Raw genomic sequence first — 23931 nt, 5'->3', positions numbered from 1 at the left:
AGAATAGAGATTTCTACACCTTCTGTCTCTCTCGTCATCTTCGAGCTCTTGCCTGAACAAACAGCATAATCACTCGTTCCCATCGGAGCAAGATCCTTTCTGTCCCACTCCATCACTCAGACACCTTTTCTAAGCCTCTTTCAGTTGCAGAAACTTGACTCTTTATCGACCTCGCCCACAATATCAGAACTAAATAACATCCCCAGTTACAAAAGACACCTAATGCTATATCCACAAAAACAACAATTAGCCAAGTACGCACCCGTTTACGATCTTCCTCATTCCAACTTGCAGTGGCGGAATATGTCACTTTTGTACCCCGATAAATACATTTTCTGTCTGTTAATACCATTTTTATTATTGTTATCAGCAGCAGCAGTAGTATTAATAAACCGCTAATATTAATGCTATTAGTTATTAGCCAGTATTATTATTCATATTGTCATTAAGTACATTAAAATCTTGTTTAAAAGCCTTTTTAAATATACTGCTGCCATTTTATTACAATTTACCGTAGTAGAATTACTATATTTTGTTAACTGATTATGATGCAAAAAATACTGTATGTGCAAAATCGTGATCTGTTTAAATAAACAAGTAAAAATGTAACAGCTAACGTAGAATCTAGGGAGAATCGCAAAAGAGGAGAAGTAGCAAGCTACAAGAGAAATGCCACAAAATAAGGCCGGCTAGTGTGACTGAGCAGTTCTAGGCGCTTCAGTCTGGAACCGCACGACCTCTACGGTCGCACATTCGAATCGAATCCTGCCTCGGGCATGGATGTGTGTGATGTCCTTAGGTTAGTTAGGTTTAAGTAGTTCTAAGTTCTAGGGGACTGATGACCTCAGATGTTAAGTCCCTTAGTGCTCAGAGCCATTTGAACCATTTTTGATTTTAGTCACAAAATAAACAACGGAAAACTTTGAACACGTGGAGGAAAATCAGATACTATTGTAGGGACATCAATGCCCTCGTGTTTAGTAGTACCAACTATTGCTGCTACAAACTGCGGGTTGTGCGTCCACTTCGCTGGGAAACGAGCAATGGTTCGGCCGTACTTCGCGATAGCCCATCTGCGTGCAGTGCTAACTAGGCAGCATGTGTAGGAGAGCTTCTATCGTCCGTGCAATAGAAGACAGACGAAAAGTACTTACGAACGTCATTTGCTGAGTGAAGTGGCGCAGTAATAAAATACTGGACTTGCACGCGGAAGGATCGATGCTCAGTTCCCAGTCCGACCACACAGACTTCAACTCTCTTGTTTTCCTTAAGTCGCTTAATAAAATGCTGGGATGTCCCTCTGGAAATGACACGCCGATTACCTCCCACACCCTTCCCCAATCCGACCTCCTGCCTCGTCCCTAATGACCCAGTCGTCGATGGGACATTAAACCGTAATCGTCCTTCTTTTATTATTTGTCTCTAACTACTCTGACATTGTGATTTATCCATCTTTCTCTGCGAATCTTCACGTACCGTAGGCTGAAGTGCTACATACTGACTCTTGTGTGGAAATTAAAAAAAAATGACTGGGAAGGATAGAGATATTGTCTGCAAAATCTGTTAGTTTTACACGAAAGATGCAGTTTGGCCCGAAACAATGCAATTAAACATAACCATTTTCTCTAAATTATTTTGGAATCGTGTACTTTTTTTCTATAGTATAACAGAGAAAGTACACTCCTGGAAATTGAAATAAGAACACCGTGAATTCATTGTCCCAGGAACGGGAAACTTTATTGACACATTCCTGGGGTCAGATACATCACATGATCACACTGACAGAACCACAGGCACATAGACACAGGCAACAGAGCATGCACAATGTCGGCACTAGTACAGTGTATATCCACCTTTCGCAGCAATGCAGGCTACTACTCTCCCATGGAGACGATCGTAGAGATGCTGGATGTAGTCCTGTGGAACGGCTTGCCATGCCATTTCCACCTGGCGCCTCAGTTGGACCAGCGTTCGTGCTGGATGTGCAGACCGCGTGAGACGACGCTTCATCCAGTCCCAAACATGCTCAATGGGGGACAGATCCGGAGATCTTGCTGGCCAGGGTAGTTGACTTACACCTTCTAGAGCACGTTGGGTGGCACGGGATACATGCGGACGTGCATTGTCCTGTTGGAACAGCAAGTTCCCTTGCCGGTCTACGAATGGTAGAACGATGTGTTCGATGACGGTTTGGATGTACCGTGCACTATTCAGTGTCCCCTCGACGATCACCAGTGGTGTACGGCCAGTGTAGGAGATCGCTCCCCACACCATGATGCCGGGTGTTGGCCCTGTGTGCCTCGGTCGTATGCAGTCCTGATTGTGGCGCTCACCTGCACGGCGCCAAACACGCATACGACCATCATTGGCACCAAGGCAGAAGCGACTCTCATCGCTGAAGACAACACGTCTCCATTCGTCCCTCCATTCACGCCTGTCGCGACACCACCGGAGGCGGGCTGCACGATGTCGGGGCGTGAGCGGAAGACGGCCTAACGGTGTGCGGGACCGTAGCCCAGCTTCATGGAGACGGTTGCGAATGGTCCTCGCCGATACCCCAGGAGCAACAGTGTCCCTAATTTGCTGGGAAGTGGCGGTGCGGTCCCCTACGGCACTGCGTAGGATCCTACGGTCTTCGCGTGCATCCGTGCGTCGCTGCGGTCCGGTCCCAGGTCGACGGGCACGTGCACCTTCCGCCGACCACTGGCGACAACATCGATGTACTGTGGAGACCTCACGCCCCACGTGTTGAGCAATTCGGCGGTACGTCCACCCGGCCTCCCGCATGCCCACTATACGCCCTCGCTCAAAGTCCGTCAGCTGCACATACGGTTCACGTCCACGCTGTCGCGGCATGCTACCAGTGTTAAAGACTACGATGGAGCTCCGTATGCCAGGGCAAACTGGCTGACACTGACGGCGGCGGTGCACAAATGCTGCGCAGCTAGCGCTATTCGACGGCCAACACCGCGGTTCCTGGTGTGTCCGCCGTGCCGTTTGTGTGATCATTGCTTGTACAGCCCTCTCGCAGTGTCCGGAGCAAGTATGGTGGGTCTGACACACCGGTGTCAATGTGTTCTTTTTTCCATTTCCAGCAGTGTATTACAGCTTTTATAAGGAGGAGCTGTCAAATGAAAGAGGGGTGGATGAAAATAAAGTAGGTAAACTATTCATTACTTCAAAACTAATCTCCGTAACTGTTAATACGGGGCGTGTGTTTTTAAAGTAAGGTCCGTCTTGTTGTAGACACTAGTAGTTCGCGCGCATGCCGCAACGAGCGCGTGCGTCGTGTACCGGCATGCCTCGGGAACAGCTGTGCTCAGTTTCAGCTCTGTAGCTAACCTGTACGGTTCTGTTCTGAGCTTCCAAAATGTTTAAGACTATTAACTCGCCCGCCGCGTGTGAGGTTCGCTCAGTGATACGGTTTTTGTCAGCAAGGAACCTGTCTGCTGCAGAAATTCATCGACATATTTGCGAAGTGTACGGTGATACCGTTATGAGTGAAACCAAAGTGCGTAACTGGGTACGAGAATGCAAAGATGACCGTGACGTCTATGACGAGGACCGCTCTGGTTGCCCTTCTTTGATTACAGACGATTTGGTGGCCTCAGTTGAAGCGAGGATTCGTGAGAACAGGCGCTTCACAATAACAGGTCTCTCAAACGAATTTTCTGACATGTCCAGATAAGTGCTTTACAACATTGTTTCTGAACACCTAACGTTTAGGAAACTGTGCTACCGTTGGGTCCCGAAACTCCCAACAGAGGACTACAAACACCAAAGATTCGAGTGTGCGATGAAGTTCCTGACTCGTTATCACGAAGAAGGTGACGGCTTCTTGTGTCAGATCGTAACTGGTGACGAAACATGGGTTTCGCTTCTGACTCCACAATCGAAGCAACAGAGCATGGAATGGAGACGCACACATTCGCCTGTAAAGGTGAAGGCCAAACAGACTGTCCCAGCGCAAAATCATGACGTCGGTGTTTTGGGATAGGCATGGTGTTTTGTTGGTCGACTACATGCAACGAGGAACCACTATCAATGCAGAAGCATACTGCCGAACCCTGAGTAAGCTACGCAGAGCGACTCAAAACAAAAGACGCGGCATGCTGACAAATCCATCTTGACAATGCAAGACCTCACACTGCAGGTCAGACCTGCGATTTATTGGACCGTTTTGGCTGGGAAATGTTAGACCACCCTCCCTACAGTCCTGATCTTGCTCCGAGCGATTACCATCTGTTTCGCTACCTCAAACAAAATGCCAGTGGCAACCGTTACAATGATGACGACGACGTGAAAACGGCAGTGAACTCTTGATTATTGGAGCAGGCGGCAAGTTTTTATGAAGAGGGTATTTTAAAATTGGTTCAGAGGTATGATACGTGTTTGACTATCAACTATGTCGAAAAATAGAGTGAAGTATGTACTTTATGAAAATAGATTTACTTTTTTGAAATAACCTTTCATTATGTACTTGTTCAAACGGACCTTACTTAGAAAACACGCCTCGTACATTTATCTCAATGTGAGACAAAGTGGACAGTGCCTCCATGTTTAGGATTGCCTACGGAACCATTATTAAATCCAGGAGTGCTCATCTTCGTACAAAGCAAATCGATGGCCTCGAATGTCTTTCTTTAGTGCTACGAAAATATGGAGGTCGGATGGGGAGTGACTGGGAGTGTATGGATGATGTGTAAGGCCTTTCCAACGAAAACTTGACAACACGTGGGCGGGCACTTTGTCGGCAGGTTGTTTCGACTACGAGGCAGAAGTTTCACGTCCTCGATACCATCCTGATCTTTCTCCACGCTATTTATCGCGTTTTTGGAGCACTGAAGAAAGACGTTCGTGGCCTTCGATTTGTTTCAGCCGAATACGTGCCCGCCTGGGTACAGTCATGGTCCTTTTCTCACAGTGGGATAAATGTGTTAACAATATGGAGACTAATTTTGAAATAATAAACAGTTTACTTACTTTTCCCATATGTCTTGTTTTCAGTTGATTGCCCCTCATATTATCACTATCGTACTAAAACATAAAATGGATGAGTCCAAAGAAATTCCTCAAAAAATAAAAAAAAACAAAAAGACAGTGATCAGCCAAAATGTTATGTGTTGTGTCTAGACAAGACAGCCTAGACACAATGAGAGGAAGCCGAAAGGCACGCGCTTAAACTCACGCAGGCTGGCGTGAGGTCTGAAACAGGATACGTAATGAATGCTATAAAGAAAAGTACGTAGCTTCTGGAATACTTAACTTTAATCCACATTTGTAGAACATCGCTCTTCATGATACATTAATAGAATCTCAATATCAATTGAATACGGCGCCTTGCTAGGTCGTAGCAAATGTAGCTGAAGGCTATGCTAACTATCGTCTCGGCAAATGAGAGCGTAGTTGTCAGTGAACCGTTCCTTGCAAAGTCGGCTGTGCAACTGGGGCGAGTGCTAGTACGTCTCACTAGACCTGCCGTGTGGTGGCGCTCGGTCTGCAATTACTGACAGTGGCGACACGCGGGTCCGACGTATACTAGCGGACCGCGGCCGATTTAAAAGCTACCACCTAGCAAGTGTGGTGTCTGGCGGTGACACCACATTATGATCACCTTCTTAGTAACGTGTTGGTCTACCTTTGGAACGCAGTGCAACAGCGATCCTCCATGGCATGGGTTCAGTAAATCTTTGATAGGTTTCTGGAGGTTAGTGGCCCCAGATGTCTGCGTAAAGATCATGGAATTCTTGTACGTTACCGGTCGGTGGTTCATGGGAGGCGGAGCTGGAGTCCAATAGCTTCCCAAACATCTTCGCTCGGGTTCAGAGCAGGCGAATTTGGTGGCTAAGAAGTGCATGTGACTTCACTACCGGGCTCCTCAATCTACCGTAGCCGATGCTGGCCTTGTGGCACAGGCAGTTAATTGTGCTGGAAGATGCCGTCACATCGGGGGAAGGCATCAAACATTAAGGGATGCAGGTGCTCCGCAATAATTATCACTTAGTCCACAGTTGCCATGATATCTTCGATCAATACTACAGTTCCCAAGGAAGCCCAGGTGAATGTCCCCAGTGGTACAGTATCGATCCTACCTGTGGTGTCATAGGAAGGCTATCTACGAACTCAGCTGATCTGACGTAGTTGTGGATAGTGAATCAAAAGCTGTGTGAAAACCATAGAAGAAACCAAAGATGGAGAATTTAAGCGTTTGAGGTGCGACGTTACAGAAGGGTGCTCAAAATGGGGTAGACTGGTTATATTAGAGTTTCTCCGCGGAATCGACGTGGAAAACTACACTTGGAAAGAAAGAGAGGTAGATAGATAGAGAGAGAGAGAGAGACTAGAAGAAGAGACACGACGAAAGGAGATAAGACATCAGGGAAAAACTTCAGTGGTACTCGAAGGAACAATAGAAGGAAAATAATTGTATAAGAGGGCTGATTTTCAATATATACAACAAATATTTGAGGACATTTGGTGGAAGTGGTACTCTGAAATGAAAAGACTGACACAAGAAATGAAATCGTGTAGGCCCCATTAAGGGGCTCCGGAAAGGCTCAAAATCATGAAAAGTTCAATTTTTACTTTTTTTCGTTTTCTGAATCTGCAGACTATTACCTTTTAATAGATATATAATTTATTCAATTCCGAAGACTACAACTATTTTTAAATTTTTTTTTGAAATGTGTTCTACATGGGCGTGACCCACTGTGGCGCTGTTAAACTGCTGTCAAATTGTGTTATTATTAACGTCCGTGTTCATAAGGTACATTTTAGTGATGTGAGATAAAGTATGTGTTGTGGCTAACCTGTGATGGTTCAATATACACTCCTGGAAATGGAAAAAAGAACACATTGACACCGGTGTGTCAGACCCACCATACTTGCTCCGGACACTGCGAGAGGGCTGTACAAGCAATGATCACACAAACGGCACGGCGGACACACCAGGAACCGCGGTGTTGGCCGTCGAATGGCGCTAGCTGCGCAGCATTTGTGCACCGCCGCCGTCAGTGTCAGCCAGTTTGCCGTGGCATACGGAGCTCCATCGCAGTCTTTAACACTGGTAGCATGCCGCGACAGCGTGGACGTGAACCGTATGTGCAGTTGACGGACTTTGAGCGAGGGCGTATAGTGGGCATGCGGGAGGCCGGGTGGACGTACCGCCGAATTGCTCAACACGTGGGGCGTGAGGTCTCCACAGTACATCGATGTTGTCGCCAGTGGTCGGCGGAAGGTGCACGTGCCCGTCGACCTGGGACCGGACCGCAGCGACGCACGGATGCACGCCAAGACCGTAGGATCCTACGTAGTGCCGTAGGGGACCGCACCGCCACTTCCCAGCAAATTAGGGACACTGTTGCTCCTGGGGTATCGGCGAGGACCATTCGCAACCGTCTCCATGAAGCTGGGCTACGGTCCCGCACACCGTTAGACCGTCTTCCGCTCACGCCCCAACATCGTGCAGCCCGCCTCCAGTGGTGTCGCGACAGGCGTGAATGGAGGGACGAATGGAGACGTGTCGTCTTCAGCGATGAGAGTCGCTTCTGCCTTGGTGCCAATGATGGTCGTATGCGTGTTTGGCGCCGTGCAGGTGAGCGCCACAATCAGGACTGCATACGACCGAGGCACACAGGGCCAACACCCGGCATCATGGTGTGGGGAGCGATCTCCTACACTGGCCGTACACCACTGGTGATCGTCGAGGGGACACTGAATAGTGCACGGTACATCCAAACCGTCATCGAACCCATCGTTCTACCATTCCTAGACCGGCAAGGGAACTTGCTGTTCCAACAGGACAATGCACGTCCGCATGTATCCCGTGCCACCCAACGTGCTCTAGAAGGTGTAAGTCAACTACCCTGGCCAGCAAGATCTCCGGATCTGTCCCCCATTGAGCATGTTTGGGACTGGATGAAGCGTCGTCTCACGCGGTCTGCACGTCCAGCACGAACGCTGGTCCAACTGAGGCGCCAGGTGGAAATGGCATGGCAAGCCGTTCCACAGGACTACATCCAGCATCTCTACGATCGTCTCCATGGGAGAATAGCAGCCTGCATTGCTGCGAAAGGTGGATATACACTGTACTAGTGCCGACATTGTGCATGCTCTGTTGCCTGTGTCTATGTGCCTGTGGTTCTGTCAGTGTGATCATGTGATGTATCTGACCCCAGGAATGTGTCAATAAAGTTTCCCCTTCCTGGGACAATGAATTCACGGTGTTCTTATTTCAGTTTCCAGGAGTGTAAAAGTAAAGTTGCTGTTGCGACTTTCAATGATGGCAACATTGTAAGGTGCAAGTTATTTAGAAATATGGGAATGAAGATAGGTTCTAACATGGTACGAGCGATGCTTGCTTTAGACAAGGAACGCCTTCGGGCTGCAGACAGGGCTGTAAAGAGTCTAGAAATACAAGCAAGAGTAAACAGGAGGAGGAACAAGAGGAAGCTGGAGGAGGAGTTTGCAGAGGATGAAGATAATCCATCCTATGGACCTGGAAAGCACTAAAAAGTTAATCCAATCTTTGTCGCTCGATTCCCAAAACTTTTATTTTCTCATACTAATTACATGTTTTCTAAGGATCTTCCAAACATATTTGTTTCAAACTTTCAGTAAATGTTACACAGTACCTTCTGCATAATTTAACAGAGCCTTTTTCCAAAAAACTGTATATTTTTGAATATATAAATAAAAAATTGCAAAAAAAGTTGTGAATTTTCATTATAATTGAAAAAAAAATCATCTTTAATAACTGAACTAAAATTTTGTAAAATCCCTGTGTTAAGTTGTAGCCCATATTCCAATAAATAATCTGTAAAAAGTTCAACTTCCTACCTCAAATACTTTGTGAGGAAAGATGTAATTTATAAGCGTTATTTTCACATTGCAAGTATAGGGCGTTCCGGAGCCCCTTAAGGAACTGAGCAGAAAAGCCAAAAAGAAATGCATCCCATAGCAACTCATCTCGAAATTCCTCTGAAATGAGTCGGTCGCGCCACACAAAGTATAAATTGGGATGAACGCGATGAATACCTTAGATAACGCGTACCAAACCTGTTCATCATACACTGGTGTATAAAAATGAAAGACGAAAGTAACTTTCGCATGAATGATGTGTAACTGCCAAGCCAGGAAACATAGCTCGATGAATCTTGGACCGTACACGGGAAGAAATGTTAAAATACACTAGAGCAGGTAACTGGAAGGAATACGCAACAAGACGAAGAGAAATGACACTTCTAATCAAAGGCAATAATTACGCTGAAGTCACCACTGTTTACGAAGGTACCCTGGACGTTGCAAAAGGCGGGACATGGTCCTTGGTAAGGTGCGTGAGCGCCACGGACGCCAATCCATCCTCTGCAGCGTGCTCCCATACTGTCGACAAGGTTGGCAAAGAGTTCTTGTATCTCGGCAGTCCATTCGTAGTACGTCTTCGCAACGGATCCCCCATGTGCTCTATGGGATTTTGGTCGTGGGAACGGGCAGATCAGCCCATTCGCAAATGTCCTCCTCCTCCTCCGCTGTTCGATGCGGACGTGCAGTGTCATGCATAAAAATAAAGTCAAAGCCGAAAGAACCCCCGAAAAGACGTAAATGGTGGGGAAGTACTGTGCCATAATAACATTGACAGCTGAGTGCAAAGTGATCAAAGATTCGGAGGTCAGTACGCCCAAGAGAAAATATTGCCTGCACACACCATAACACAGGTATGACGAAAAAGACCGTGTTCGACAATGTTGACAAGAGATGGGATCACATAATGCTCCGAGGAACACTGCCGAACGTGATCGCTTTGGTGACCCAGGTGTCACGGTGTGGGGAAGCCTAATGTTGCTTGAGCGAACTGACCTCCAGATCTTTGAATACGGCACACCGACGGATCAGCGGTATTCTCACACTGTACTCCATCCGCATGTGTGTCTATTCGAGGTGCATTCGGACACGGTTTCATTTTTACGGAGGAAAATGCGCGACCGCATCGATCAGCGCGGGTGGAGGGACTTTTGAAAAGAATGGATATTCGGCGAATAGACTGGCCTGCCCGTTCCTGCGACTTGAGTCCCATCGGGCAGGTGTCGGATGGATTGTCGAGACGTATTGCAGCACGTGCGCATGCACCAACGATCATGCAGCAGTCGTAAACCTCGCTGGTGGAGGGATGAGACGCCCACCACAAGAGCTTGTTACCGCACTTGTGGCCAGCCATGGAGCACGCTGAAAACATGCATTGTCGTGCATGGCGATCACAGTATTAGCAACCACGTCTCGTCTTTTGTAATGTGCAGAGGACCGATGTAAATCGCTGCGAAATCAGTGTAATTTTTATCTTTGAATAAAAGTTGAAACGTCCCCTTTGGAAAACTATGTATTACTGCGCTGGTAAACCTCTTACGTTATTTGATTTTCAAACAGCTGAGAAAAACTGAACGTACTCAGACATTTCTCTCTTTACTTATTCTCATCATCACTAAACTGACACACAATATTTTTAACGCAACGCAGTCTGACTTTCAATAATCCCCACAAAAGAATGGCCCTGACTAACAATAACCTACACCTTTCATGAATCACTTACCTCACAAAAATCTTCGTTACTCAAACTACTGCAATACAGCGTGCGCCAATACTGCCAGCTAAATAAAAGATTCTAACTACTGAAGACACTAACTACTGATAGGCATAGTTAGCAAATGAAAGATTTTCATGGAGAACAAACACTGTATTTACCTTAATAGTGTTCAAAAGTCATTATATATATATATATCAGTTCATGATATGCGGTCTTACAAATTTAGTTTTTCTGACGGACACACGTCCAGATCGTCCGCTCTCAAAATTCTGCCATCTCTCTCCCCACATCCACCACTGCTGGCGGCTCACCTCCAACTGCACAACGCTACGCGCTTTTCACATCCAACTGCCCAACACTACAATAGCAAATATTCCACCAATGCAAACCAGCCGCAGACTGCACGCAGCAGTCAGTGGCTTTCATACACGTTGCCAACATAAAAACCTAAACAGCCTACTTACAAAGTGTCATTTGTGTTCGCGTGATTGCGTATTTCTTTCAGTTACCTTCTGTACTGTACTGTACTGTAGCCGTTTTTTTCTATGAAGTTTCATCGAGCTTTGTTACTTGGCAGTCACACATCATACGAAGATTGCTTTCGTCCTTAAGATTTGCTTATCAGATGTTCGACGATTGCGCCTTTCCGCAAGAGAAGGAAAAATATCAGTCAGAGAATGGGGAAGGAAATAAGCCGCGTGTCTTTTAAAGGAACCATCCTGGCACCTGGCATTGGCTTAAGCGATTTAGGGACCAACGGAAGAGTGAAATAGAGATGGCCTGATGGGAATATGAAATTCCATTCTCCTGAAGACCAGTCCGTTATCTTGTCACTGTGGTCCTTGTGTAAATGGCATCCTCTTGTGATTAAACTGTGTCGTTATGATCTGGTGTTTAGCACTATTCTAGTAATATAACAAATGAATCTGTCACGATAGTCACAACCAAACATCCCCAGTTTCACAGTTGAAGAGTTAGGTCGGAATAGCTGGAGTGTATCTGGCGTGAAACGCAGATGGTCAGAACTGCCTATCGAAGCACAAAGACGCTCTCTGTCTGTGCGCAGCGATGCGGCTTTCGCAGATCAATAATTCGTGACGGTGTCGCGCTGGTCGGTCGTTTGCCCCTGCCTTTTTGATGTACTTCGCACTCGCGCTATCGCAGCGGCCTTGCCATTCCATTACGCCTGCTGCAAGTGCGGCACCTCGCTCCTTATCTCTACGTCCGCGCCAGGAGAGATACCGACCGTGCCAGCGCGGCTGATGTATGCTGTGACAGCCGCGTACAGGCCGCCAACTTGTACTGGCACGCTGCGAAACACACGCGACGGCAACCTTGCGTCTTTCTGACGAGATAGCTATCGGAAACAAGTGTTGTACGTTGAAACCCTTTTCTGTTTTTACCTGGAATATCGCTGCCGACGAAGAGTAACAGCGTTACCCTTCCTACAGCTGAAGATAGGATACATTGCCATCAGGTGTATAGAACGTGCAGTTTTCCAATATTTCCCAAATTTCTAGAGGGTTAACTTCAAAAGACTGTAAATGTAACTAACATATTACTTCGCGGTATGCAAGGATTTCTCAACAGATCAGAGTTGGACGACTAAAAGCCCACCCACACTAGTAATACACAGGTGTTGGATAAAGGTATGGAAACACCATAACAGCATACATTATCATGCCTAATAAGCACTCCGTCTTCAGGCCACAAGTGGCCCATCGAGACCATCCGACCGCCGTGTCATCCTCACATGAGAATGCGGATAGCAGGGGCTTGCGGTCAGCACACTGCTCTCCCAGTCGGTATGATGGTTTAATTTGACTGGAGCCGCTATATTTTGTCGTGTAGCTTCTCAGTTGGGATCACGAGGCTGAGTACACCCCGAAAAATGGCAACAGCGCATGACGGCCCGGATGGTCACCCATCCAAGCGCCGGCCACGCCCGACAGCGCTTAACTTCGGTGATCTGACGGGAACTGGTGTATCCACTGTGGCAAGGCCGTTGCCCACACCATGCCTAATACACTGTACGAAAACCTTTGACATTAGAGAAACGGCTTCCATTCGTCTCGGAATGTATTAATGCAGATCCTGTACAGTTTTCAAGGGAATCTCACACCATTCTTCGGACAAAATAAGGCAAGCTCAGTTAACGATGATGGAGTAGGACACCGACCACGTACCATTCTCTCCAAAGTAGGCCACAAAGGCTCAGTAATACTGATGTCTGGCGACTGTGCTCAGAAAATCAGTCCTGGACGATTCGAGTTGCATGAACCGGGTCCTGTCGCCTTGGAACACAGATTCACCACTGGGATTCACACACTGTAACGTGGTATGGACCTGATCAGCCAAAACGGTCACATAATCCTTGGCAGCAGTGCGACTGTGCAAAATAATCATGGGGCCCATGCAGCAGCACAATATGGCTATCCAAATCGTCAATGAATCCCAGCCATGTTCACTTTTAGGAAGTAAACTGGTTGCTTCAAGTCCAGGTTTTAAGGGTTCAGCACAACATTTTCCAGTTAGGCCATTTGCATCACTGACGAGTGCTTTTCGAACTCAAACTCGCCCTACGATTTCCTGCTTCTGTAGCTCCCTAAATGCTGTTTTGGTGCTTACAAGGTTCGTGAATGCGACATTCAGTTCTGCAGTGACTTTTGTAGCTGTCGTCCTTATTTTTTCTGACATTCCTCTCAATGACCGTGCGCCACGATCACTTAACGCACATTTTCGTCCGCGTTGTGTCTCAGCGGATGATGTTTATCCACTTTCCCTGACTGCGGTATAAATCTTCGATACCGCTCCTGTTGAAGCACCAAACATTTCGGGTCCCTTAGTTATGGAAGCAGCCACCATACCAGCACCGACCATTTGCCCATGTTCGAATTCACTTAGCTCCGACAAAATGCATTCACATCTACACAGAACACTGTTTTGAGCATGACTGACACTTGCAACGCTGCACACTTGGGGTTCGTGGGTGGGCAAGTACAACGGCGCAACCTTCAGGCTTCGCTAGCATATGCATTGATGGAAATTTTGCAGATTTGTGGTAAGGACTATGGGATCAAACCGCTTAGGTCATCGGTCCTAGGCTTACGCACTACTTAAACTAACTTACGCTAAGGACAACACACACACCCATGCCCGAGGGAGGACTCGAACCTCCGACGGTAGGGGGGTGGGGGGTGGGGGGTGGGGGTGGAGGGGGGAAGGGGGGCTGGTAGCTGCGCGAACCTTGACAGACGCCTTAGACCGCACGGCTACCCCGCGCGACTCTGCATAAACGCTCAAACATGCATTTCTCAAACCGTTTCCGTTTTTTGTCCAACCCCTGTATTGATTAACAAATTTTCATAGTGAAGTTTTCAGCATGAGTCATAAAAGCGATCGAGTAAATCCTGTAGCATTGTGCATCTAACTATTGTTGTCGACTGAAGTAAAATGTAATCCTCATCAGCAGCAGAACCGCTGAACGTTTGCTTACAAATAGCAGGTGAGAAGTAAATGCTCTGGACAATACTAGCCTTATATTTTCATTCCAATGTGGTCCACTGCTGAGAAAAATTTTCCGGATGACAACAATCGGACGCACATTCCCGCCAGACATTATATTTTAACTTTCTGCGAATAGATGTACGTGTTGGCTGTAAGTCAAATAGGTCCATTTGTCGGGTTATGTTATTATTATTGTTATTATTACTATTGATTATGACAATAACATATTTTTCAAAGATTACTTTACGATATATAGCTTAGAATAGGCTAAATAAAGTTTTAGTCTGCACTCTGTTATTACGTAATTAAATTTTCAATAAAACATAGTTTTCTGTACGTAGTCTGCTAAATGTGTCTGTTATCCAGACCCCTCACCTTCTGGTTCTCATGAAGCAATCCTCAGTGGTTCGGAGAGTTTTGGTACGGCATCAGTGTGTGGCGTACATCTAAGAAAAATATTATTAAAAATACAGATTATTGTCAGAATGAGATTTTCACTCTACAGCGGAGTGTGCGCTGATATGAAACTTCCTGGCAGATTAAAACTGTGTGCCCGACCGAGACTCAAACTCGGGACCTTTGCCTTTCGCGGGCAAGTGCTCTACCAACTGACCTACCCAAGCACGACTCACGCCCCGTCCTCACAGCTTTACTTCTGCCAGTACCTCATCTCCTACCTTCAAACTTTACAGAAGCTCTCCTGCGAACCTTGCAGAACTAGCACTCCTGAAAGGAAGGCAAAGGTCCCGAGTTCGAGTCTCGGTCCGGCACACAGTTTTAATCTGCCAGGAAGTTTCACAGATTATTGTCATTCAGAAATAAGTCCCACAATGGTGCATGATATTTTTCTGCCTCCTTGATGCTTGGTGTCTCTTGTAGACTCCAAGTAAGATTAGTTTCCTCGATTCCGATTGAGCATTCGTGACTTAGATGTCTGTATGTTAAAACGCTTCAGTCATTTCTTACTTAATCGAAGTATAGTTTTCATAACGGATAAAACATTTTCGTGTCTTTTAATCTCGTCATTTTCCTTATTTCTGATCCCTTGCGCTTGAGGAATTTGCCTCCGACCTTCGAATCCAGTCTCAAGTTTTTGTATAGTTTTAGTTACCTGCTGTCAAGCACAAGTATCGATTACCTGTAGAAGGTCAATAACAAACCCGTCTGGAGACTGGAATGTCTTTGGTTCATAACATATTTTTATACAAAATTTCAGTTAAATTTAGATTTTCCCTACTATACAACGTTGATAGCAACATAGGTTTTGCTTGTAGTTTGCTGAGTTGTTGAATAACACATAAGCTAAATACATTTGTATCTGTGGTATATGTGAGTGGATTAAACACACAGATTTCAAGTATTCTGTATTCTGTAGATGTCAAATCATACGAACTTTTATTGAAAGACGCATTATTCCTGGCCGGATAAAAGGTTTTCAAAAATGGCTCTGAGCACTATGGGACTTAACATCTATGGTCATCAGTCCCCTAGAACTTAGAACTACTTAAACCTAACTAACCTAAGGACAGCACACAACACCCAGCCATCACGAGGCAGAGAAAATCCCTGACCCCGCCGGGAATCGAACCCGGGAACCCGGGCGTGGGAAGCGAGAACGCTACCGCACGACCACGAGATGCGGGCGATAAAAGGTTTTGTGGCGGACTACTTCTCTAAGGTGCTCCATCACACGTGGTATGTGGTGATTTGTATACATCATATCGTATAACTTTGAGTACATCATATGCCAAGTGATAGAGGCATTGCAAATGTCGGAGGCTGTCGAACTATTTTAGTACAGGGAGTCGGATGGAAGGGAAAGGCTGTATTTTAATCATTACTGAATTAACGTTAAACCTTCATGTACGTTTATCAGAGGAAAATTTAACATCGAAACAGTTATTACACACGTAATGAAAGGGAATTATGTACATTAAGATAGTATTTCGTAACCCAGTAATATACGTGAAAGCTAGTCATTTTTTAGTGTGCCTCAAATCTAATCCAGTTGCTTAATTCTGTACCAAAAGTGCTGGCATTCATTCGATACCAAGAATATTGACATTTTACGAAGGACACTATTTGAAATTGTAAGTTATTTATTAATGACTGAATCTGATTTCCAGCGAACAGTAACACATAAAACGTCTTTTGGCTTGCAGAGTTATGAAGCAGGTAAATAGTTGAGTTACGGATGATGATACACACCGGTTGTGAAAGAAATTGTTTGCTAATTTCAAATTCATAATATACATTCGGCCATGTTGATTCAGGTGTAGTGACGTGGTTGTTTGTATACTAAAGACGCAATAGCAAAAACCTATACTTTTTTTAATTATGAGTCGCAAATTGTCAACTGAAAACATCAATTTCAAAACAGTTAACCCGTGAATCTGCTTCTGAGGATTATGCAAATAAGCAACAAGAAAGGAGTGTATCTAATCCGTTGTGAAAACTGACGTTCCTGAACTTGTGGTGTTTATCATATTTATCTCGTCATTTGATTAAAACTTGTCAGGAATGCCTCTGGATAGATAAGACGCTCTTATCAATTGCTTCGTTCCGAAGTTGGCTGAACATGATGAACACACTGCCATAAGTAGAAAAAAGTCGACGAAGAAGAAGAAAAGAGGAAAAGGAAGAAGATGAAGTAACAGGAGGCAGCAGCAGTGGTCGTTTAACACTGAAATGTTCCAAAATGTTGAGCTTTAAATCGCAGTACGGAAGAAGTCTTAAACACATCACAAGGCAAAATTTGTATTATTCTTTTAATTGTTAATTTTGTATTGTAGTCTGTAAAGTTATTAATGATAAATGTCGTTAAAAAAAGGATAGGGAGAAGCTGCTGCGAGGAAAGGTTAGGGCTAAACGTCCCTCGTCATGGAGATTATAAGAGACTAGTTCGGGTAATACAAAATAAGGAAATAATCAAGTGTGATCTTCGTTAAAGGAAACACTTGATCATTCGTCTCAAGTGGTTTACGAAAACAGCGGAAAACTCATCATGGCTGCACGGGGATTTGAACTGAATGCACTCAGCGTTTTTGTGTATCTGCTGTTTTTAAGGCCAATCTAGGATCTTTTAAAATGTGTAAGGTGCGTGTTTTGACAGCTCTACACAGCCGACAATGGGAAACCTAACAGTTGACAACAGTCGCATTTACCAAAATGAAGAAGTAAAGTTTCATTACTTTCTAGCAATTGATCATGATGAATGAGTTGAGTTGCAATGTTTTCTTTTACTTAACGTTCAGCTTCAAAGAAATGGACACTCGCACCATTAAAAACTTATCTCCCCCGGTGTGACAGACCACAAGACTCAATCAATATCTGAAGAGTGGTACTGACTTCTTCAAAGTTACGGCGACGTCCGTCTCTGACACTAACGTACCCTATTGTGACTTGTTTTTAAAATTATTATTGAAACGTTGTGCTCGGTGGCTTCGTAAATAAGTGCCAGTCCCCAAATATGTAGATCCATGACTGGATCCTAGGCTACTTTTTCCTGTGACTTGTCGCTTCTTTCAGAGATATAACGATTTTTCATTGTCAAAAATGCCGTGGTTTGTAGTCCGCGTTGTAAGTCGGTTCAAAGAGGACAGGAAAGCAATTGGATCGTGCCTAATAAAGCACCGTTGTGTTCAAACCAGCATTTGGAGTGAGGATATCTTTACTTTTACTTTAGTTGCTGAACAATGCTGATATCAAAAATCACTGTCCGTATGCACCAGCGGGACATTGCAATAATCATTTCATAGAAGTCAATGCTCTCATGATATTTCAAGAGCTAATTTGCGCGCCCTTCCGTTGCTTCACACCGGATTATTTGTTGGTTACCGGCCAAGGTGAAAAGAAAAAGATCACAGCATTTGACGCCACAGGCGTATGATCTGCACGGGGACCTCAATCACCCCTGTTGTTGTGCTCGGGGCCGTGATGTGGGAGAACATTATTCGTCGCTAATAGAACAGGGCGTACTAGTTGTTTATGTTTGCAGTTGAAACTTTTGCTAAAAACAGTAAAACGTGCAAAATCTAGGAATTAAGACCGACAGGACGAAGTAGGTTTACGAATTCCGATAAGTGTTACCCGATGTTCACGTGGAATAACACTGAGACATCTAGTCTCGAACATTTAAAATATTTCCAAAGCATTTCCTGAGAAAAAGGGCTCTGCAGATGTTAAGAAGCGCTCAGTTTCACTCTTTGTGGTTTCGAATGGGCTGAAAAGATGCGTCGTTTGCAAAATTTAGTAGTTTTTCAGATCTCTGGATACAAAATTCTGAACGTGAATGGTTACGTACTAAAATTTGTCTAAATGCGAACCAGAGACCTACTAACAAGTCGCAACAGAAGAGTATTACAGATAAACAACGGGAAATGTCTACTTTGTTCTAGTGTTTGTCACAGCACTGTGTTTAAGGGGCTCCGGAAAGGCTCAAAAATCATGAAAAGTTCAATTTTTACTTTTTTGCGTTTTCTGAATCTGCAGACTATTACCTTTTAATAGATATATAATTTAATCAATTCCGAAGACTACAACTATTTTTAAATTTTTTTAAAATGTGTTCTACATGGGCGTGACCCACTGTGGCGCTGTTAAACTGCTGTCAAATGGTGTTATTATTAACGCCCGTGTTCATCAGGTACATTTTAGTGATGTGAGATGCAGTAATGGAGGTGATAAAACCTATTTTCAGAGACTTAGCAGCACCTGAACTGTTGAAAAAGTGTATTCACGGAAAAACTCAAAACCCCAATGAAAGTGTAAATAGTGTTATATGGTAGAGAATCCCCAAGACTGTATTTGTTGGAATAGAAACACTTCACTTTGGTGTGTATGATGCTGTTGCGACTTTCAATGATGGCAACATTGTAAGGTGCAAGGTATTTAGAAATATGGGAATGAAGATAGGTTTTAACATGGTACGAGAGATGCTTGCTTTAGACAAGGAACGCCTTCGGGCTGCAGACAGGGCTGTAAAGAGTCTAGAAATACAAGCAAGAGTAAACAGGAAGAGGAACAAGAGGAAGCTGGAGGAGGAGTTTGCAGAGGATGAAGATAATCCATCCTATGGACCTGGAATGCACTAAAAAGTTAATCCAATCTTTGTCGCTCGATTCCCAAAACTTTTATTTTCTCACACTAATTACATGTTTTCTAAGGATCTTCCAAACAAATTTGTTTCAAACTTTCAGTAAATGTTACACAGTACCTTCTGCATAATTTAACACAGCCTTTTTCCAAAAAACTGTATATTTTTGAATATATAAATAAAAAATTGCAAAAAAATGTTGTGAATTTTCATTACAATTGAAAAAAAAATCATCTTTAATAACTGAACTAAAATTTTGTAAAATCCCTGTGTTAAGTTGTAGCCCATATTCCAATAAATAATCTGTAAAAAGTTCAACTTCCTACCTCAAATACTTTGTGAGGAAAGATGTAATTTATAAGCGTTATTTTAACATTGCAAGTGTAGGGCGTTCCGGAGCCCCTTAAGCGGAACAGAGTGGAGATCTGTACCGAGTCCTGCTACGATGTCTTGGGGCCGATTGCGAGTGGCGGCGATTCTTCCCAATTGACCCACATTGTGGAACAATAGTCCAGGTCAACACTGACGAGTTCAACATCCCAGGCAGAGTGCGCGATCGAATGCGTTGTTTTAAATACTTGTTTGTGGCCGTGGTGGTCTCGCGGGTAGAGTTCTAGGCACCGGCCCAGGAAGTGTTGGGCTCAATCCCGGGTGGAGGTGGGGAATTTCCCTCGTTGCAGTCCTTCCAGGACTGCCCCAGATGCACTCAGCCCGCTGTCAAACTTGAGTACCGGGGATCTTTCTCGGGGTTAAAAAGCGGACTGGACGATGGGGTCGCCACCCTTCCCCTACTACTGCCACGACGACCGCAAGGGTGCACTCTTCCTGCCGCCAGGCCAGAAATCCGTTCATGATTTGAGCCCCACAGACTTACGCTATGTTTTTACCTTTAATCTGCGTACTTCTTTTCATTTTGTTCGTGTTACTCAATATAACTAGTTACGATGATCACGATCTTTATAATGACGAGAAGTTCGAATAATCATTCTGAAGAGGAAAAAATGGTCGTTTAGGTTTACTGATGACAGCGACCCGGAAACAAATATTACAGCAAAAGTATTTAATATAATTCCAATATTTTGTCGGTAACAGGAGCAAAAACTCAAATGTAATTATTATTTATTTAAGTTTCTGTCACAGTTGCATAGAATATGTTGGTGGTGACTAGTTTCGAACGATAACGTCCATTCTCAAACGATTGCCTACAGAAATTACAATATTATTAAAGATACAACGGAGGGGTATCTGTTGAGACGCCAGACAAACGTGTGGTTCATGAAGAGGGGCAGCAGCCTTTTCAGTAGTTGCAGGGGCAACAGTCTGGATGATTGACTGATCTGGCCTTGTAACAATAACCAAAACGGCCTTGCTGTGCTGGTACTGCGAACGGCTGAAAGCATAGGGGAAACTACGGCCGTAATTTTTCCCGAGGGCATGCAGCTTTAAATGTGGTGCTACAGAAGAATGCTGAAGATCAGATGGGTAGATCACATAACTAATGAGGAAGTATTGAATAGGATTTGGGAGAAGAGAAGTTTGTGGCACAACTTGACCAGAAGAAGGGATCGGTTGGTAGGACATGTTCTGAGGCATCAAGGGATCACCAATTTAGTATTGGAAGGCAGCGTGGAGGGTAAAAATCGTAGGGGGAGACCAAGAGATGAATACACTACGCAGATTCAGAAGGATGTAGGTTGCAGTAGGTACTGGGAGATGAAGAAGCTTGCACAGGATGGAGTAGCATGGAGAGCTGCATCAAACCAGTCTCAGGACTGAAGACCATAACAACAACAAAGAATACGAAGTATTACAACAACTATGAACATAGCAGTGTGCAAAGGCTCGCTGTAGTGGAAATATCGAACAAGACATACCTGCATTTCAAGTGTTTGCTAGACCACAATTCGACTGATACCCTTGCACACATATATCTTTCTGTGCGATCTCTGATTACCCATATTTTAGTATAATGATCGTTTCTCTCTATGTAGGTCGGCGTCAACAAAAGTATTTTCGCCTTCGGAGGACATAGATGGTGACTGCAATTTCGTGGGAAAATTCCGCAGCAACGAAAAGCGCCTTTGTTTTAATGGAGTCTACCCCAAATCCTGTAACATATCCGTGACGCTCTCTCCCCTGTTTCGTGATAATACAAAACGCGCTGCTCTACTTTGAACGTTTTCGATGTACTCCGTCAGTCCTTCCTGGTAAGGATCCCAGAGCGCGTAGCAGTACTCCAAAAGAGGACGGACAAGCGTAGTGTGGGCAGTCCCTTTAGTAGATCTGTCACATTTTCTAAATGTTCTGCCAATAAAACGCAATATTTGCGTTGCCTTCCCCACAAAATTTTCGATATGTTCTTTCCAATTTAAATTGTTCATAATTGAAGTTCCTAGACATTTAGTTGAATTTACGGCCTTTGGATTAGACTGATTTATCGTGTACCCAAATTGAACGGCTTCCTTTTAACACTCATGTCAATGACCTCACACTTTTCATTATTTAGTGTCAACTGCCAATTTTCGCACCATACAGATATCTTTTCTAAATAGTTTAGCGATTTGTTTTGATGTTCTGATGACTTTACTCGACGGTAAACGACAGCTTCATCTGCAAAATCCGGCCATTGTGGCCGAGCAGTTCAAGGCGCTTCAGTCTGGAACCGCGCGACTGCTACGGTCGCAGGTTCGAATCCTTCCTCGGGCATGGATGTGTGTGATGTCCTTAGGTTAGTTAGGTTTAATTAGTTCTAAGTTCTAGGGGACTGATGGCCTCAGAAGTTGAGTCCCACAGTGCTCAGAGCCATTTGAACCATCTGTAAAAAACGTAAGACGGCTGCTCAGATTCTCTCCCAAATAGTTTATATAAGGGACAGCAGAGGGCTTATAACACTACCTGTGGGAACGCCAGAGATCACTTATGTTTTACTCGATGACTTTCCGATAATTACTACGAACTGTGATCTCTTTGACAGGAAGTCACGAATCCGGTCACATACCTGGGACGATATTCCATAAGCACGCAATTCCACTACAGGCCGCTTGTGTGGTATGTACAGTGTCAAATGCCTTTTGGAAATCTAGAAATACGGAATCAATTCAAAATGCCTTGCGAACAACACTCGTACTTCGTGTGTGCGAAGAGCTTGTTGTGTCTCACAAGAACGATGTTTTCTAAATCAGTGTTAACTGTGTGTGAATAGAGCGTTCTCCAAATGGTTCAAATGGTTCTAAGCACTATGGAATTTAACATCTGAGGTCATCAGTCCCCTAGACGTAGAACTACTTAAACCTAACTAACCTAAGGACATCATACACATCCATGCCCGAGGCAGGATTCGAACATGCGACCGAGACCGTTCTCTTCGAAGTAATAGAGAAGTGGGCAAATTCGAGAGACTAGCTTATACTGAAGTCAGTACGCACCCTGAAAAGATGCACGTGGGGAAGGAGTGAGTATAGCGTTGCAATAACATTGACTGATTAATGTGCCTTGTTCGAAGATTGGGATGTCAGTACACGTCCGCTGCTCGTGGTCGTGCGGTAGCGTTCTCGCTTCCCGCGCCAGGGTTCCCGGGTTCGATTCCCGGCGGGGTCAGGGATTTTCCCTGCCTCGTGATGACTGGGTGTTGTGTGATGTCTTTAGGTTAGTTAGGTTTAAGTAGTTCTAAGTTCTAGGGGAATGATGACCATATATGTTAAGTCCCATAGTGCTCAGAGCCACTTGAACTGTTTGTCAGTACACCAACGCAACATTATGCCCTCTGGCACCGTAGCACCTTGGCGATCAAAACGGCCATGTACAACAGTGTTACTGGATGAATTACTTGTTCCCACCTATCGCCATACAAGAGTACGTCCATTGTTGTCGAAGATAATAGTTTTGGTGGTGCAGTTGTTACGCTGCGGGGAAGCATAATGTTGCATAGATGTACTAACCTCCACATCTTTGAGCACGGCACACTCACCCGTCAGCTACACTGTGACACTGTACCCCTTCCCTCTGCCCGCCTGTTTAGGGATGCATTCGGCCTTGACTTCACTTTCATCGATGACAATGCGTGACCACATCAAATTGCGCAGATGAAGGAGCTCTTGGAACGAAAGGATATTCGGCGAATGGATTCGCCTGGCCGTTCCCGGGACTTAAATCCAGTCGATCATGTATGGGCTGCAGGGAAGAGGGACAGCACATCCATATTACAAAACTGTGACCTTACACAGGTATAGTTGTAATGTTACTCTATGGAAAAAAAACAGCACTAGTGGTGCCGTATAATGTTAGCACCAGACGAAGGTGCTGTCGCCTTAACAGTTTACCAGTATCTTACTTTTACTAAGATCGGTAAAAAATGTTGAGTGACGCCATTGTTAGTGTTTTTTCACATCTTTACTCCGTTCATATCGTAATGTAACATTACATCTTGAACTGCGTAAGGTCAAGACTTTGTAAGGGAGCTTTGTAAGAATAAAAATGAACTTTAGATAATTCTTTTGTCAGGAATGTAAATATGTGCTTGACGCACTCTTTGTTTAAAATATAGTCAGCGCTTCTGAACACATATGAAATTTGAAGCTGTGGAATACTATTAGCTACAACCGTAGAGAGCGGGTGCGAATAAACTAATATAGTACTTAACCCACGACATAGCACTTTCTCCTGACTTTCCGGATTAACCGGATTTTCGATTATCTGGTTGACCTACAGTCTCGCCCAGTCTGGGGAAACGAGGTCCCACTGCAATCTTTAATCA

General features: G+C 44.6%; 1 protein-coding gene and 1 pseudogene across 1 annotated transcript in view; one reads left to right on the top strand and one right to left on the bottom strand.

Moving 5' to 3' along the window:
- The window catches only part of LOC126191198 (putative phosphatidate phosphatase), a 354047-nt gene that overhangs the window by 50953 nt on the left and 279163 nt on the right, over positions 1–23931 (top strand). The window lies entirely within an intron of this gene.
- On the bottom strand, positions 12469–12586 carry LOC126089742 (5S ribosomal RNA; annotated as a pseudogene).

The sequence above is a fragment of the Schistocerca cancellata genome, chromosome 6 (genome assembly GCF_023864275.1).
Source record: "Schistocerca cancellata isolate TAMUIC-IGC-003103 chromosome 6, iqSchCanc2.1, whole genome shotgun sequence".
In the NCBI taxonomy this organism is placed as follows: Eukaryota; Metazoa; Arthropoda; class Insecta; order Orthoptera; family Acrididae; genus Schistocerca; species Schistocerca cancellata.
Note: the sequence above shows the minus strand (reverse complement) of the source record. Positions and strands in the feature narration are given on the sequence as shown.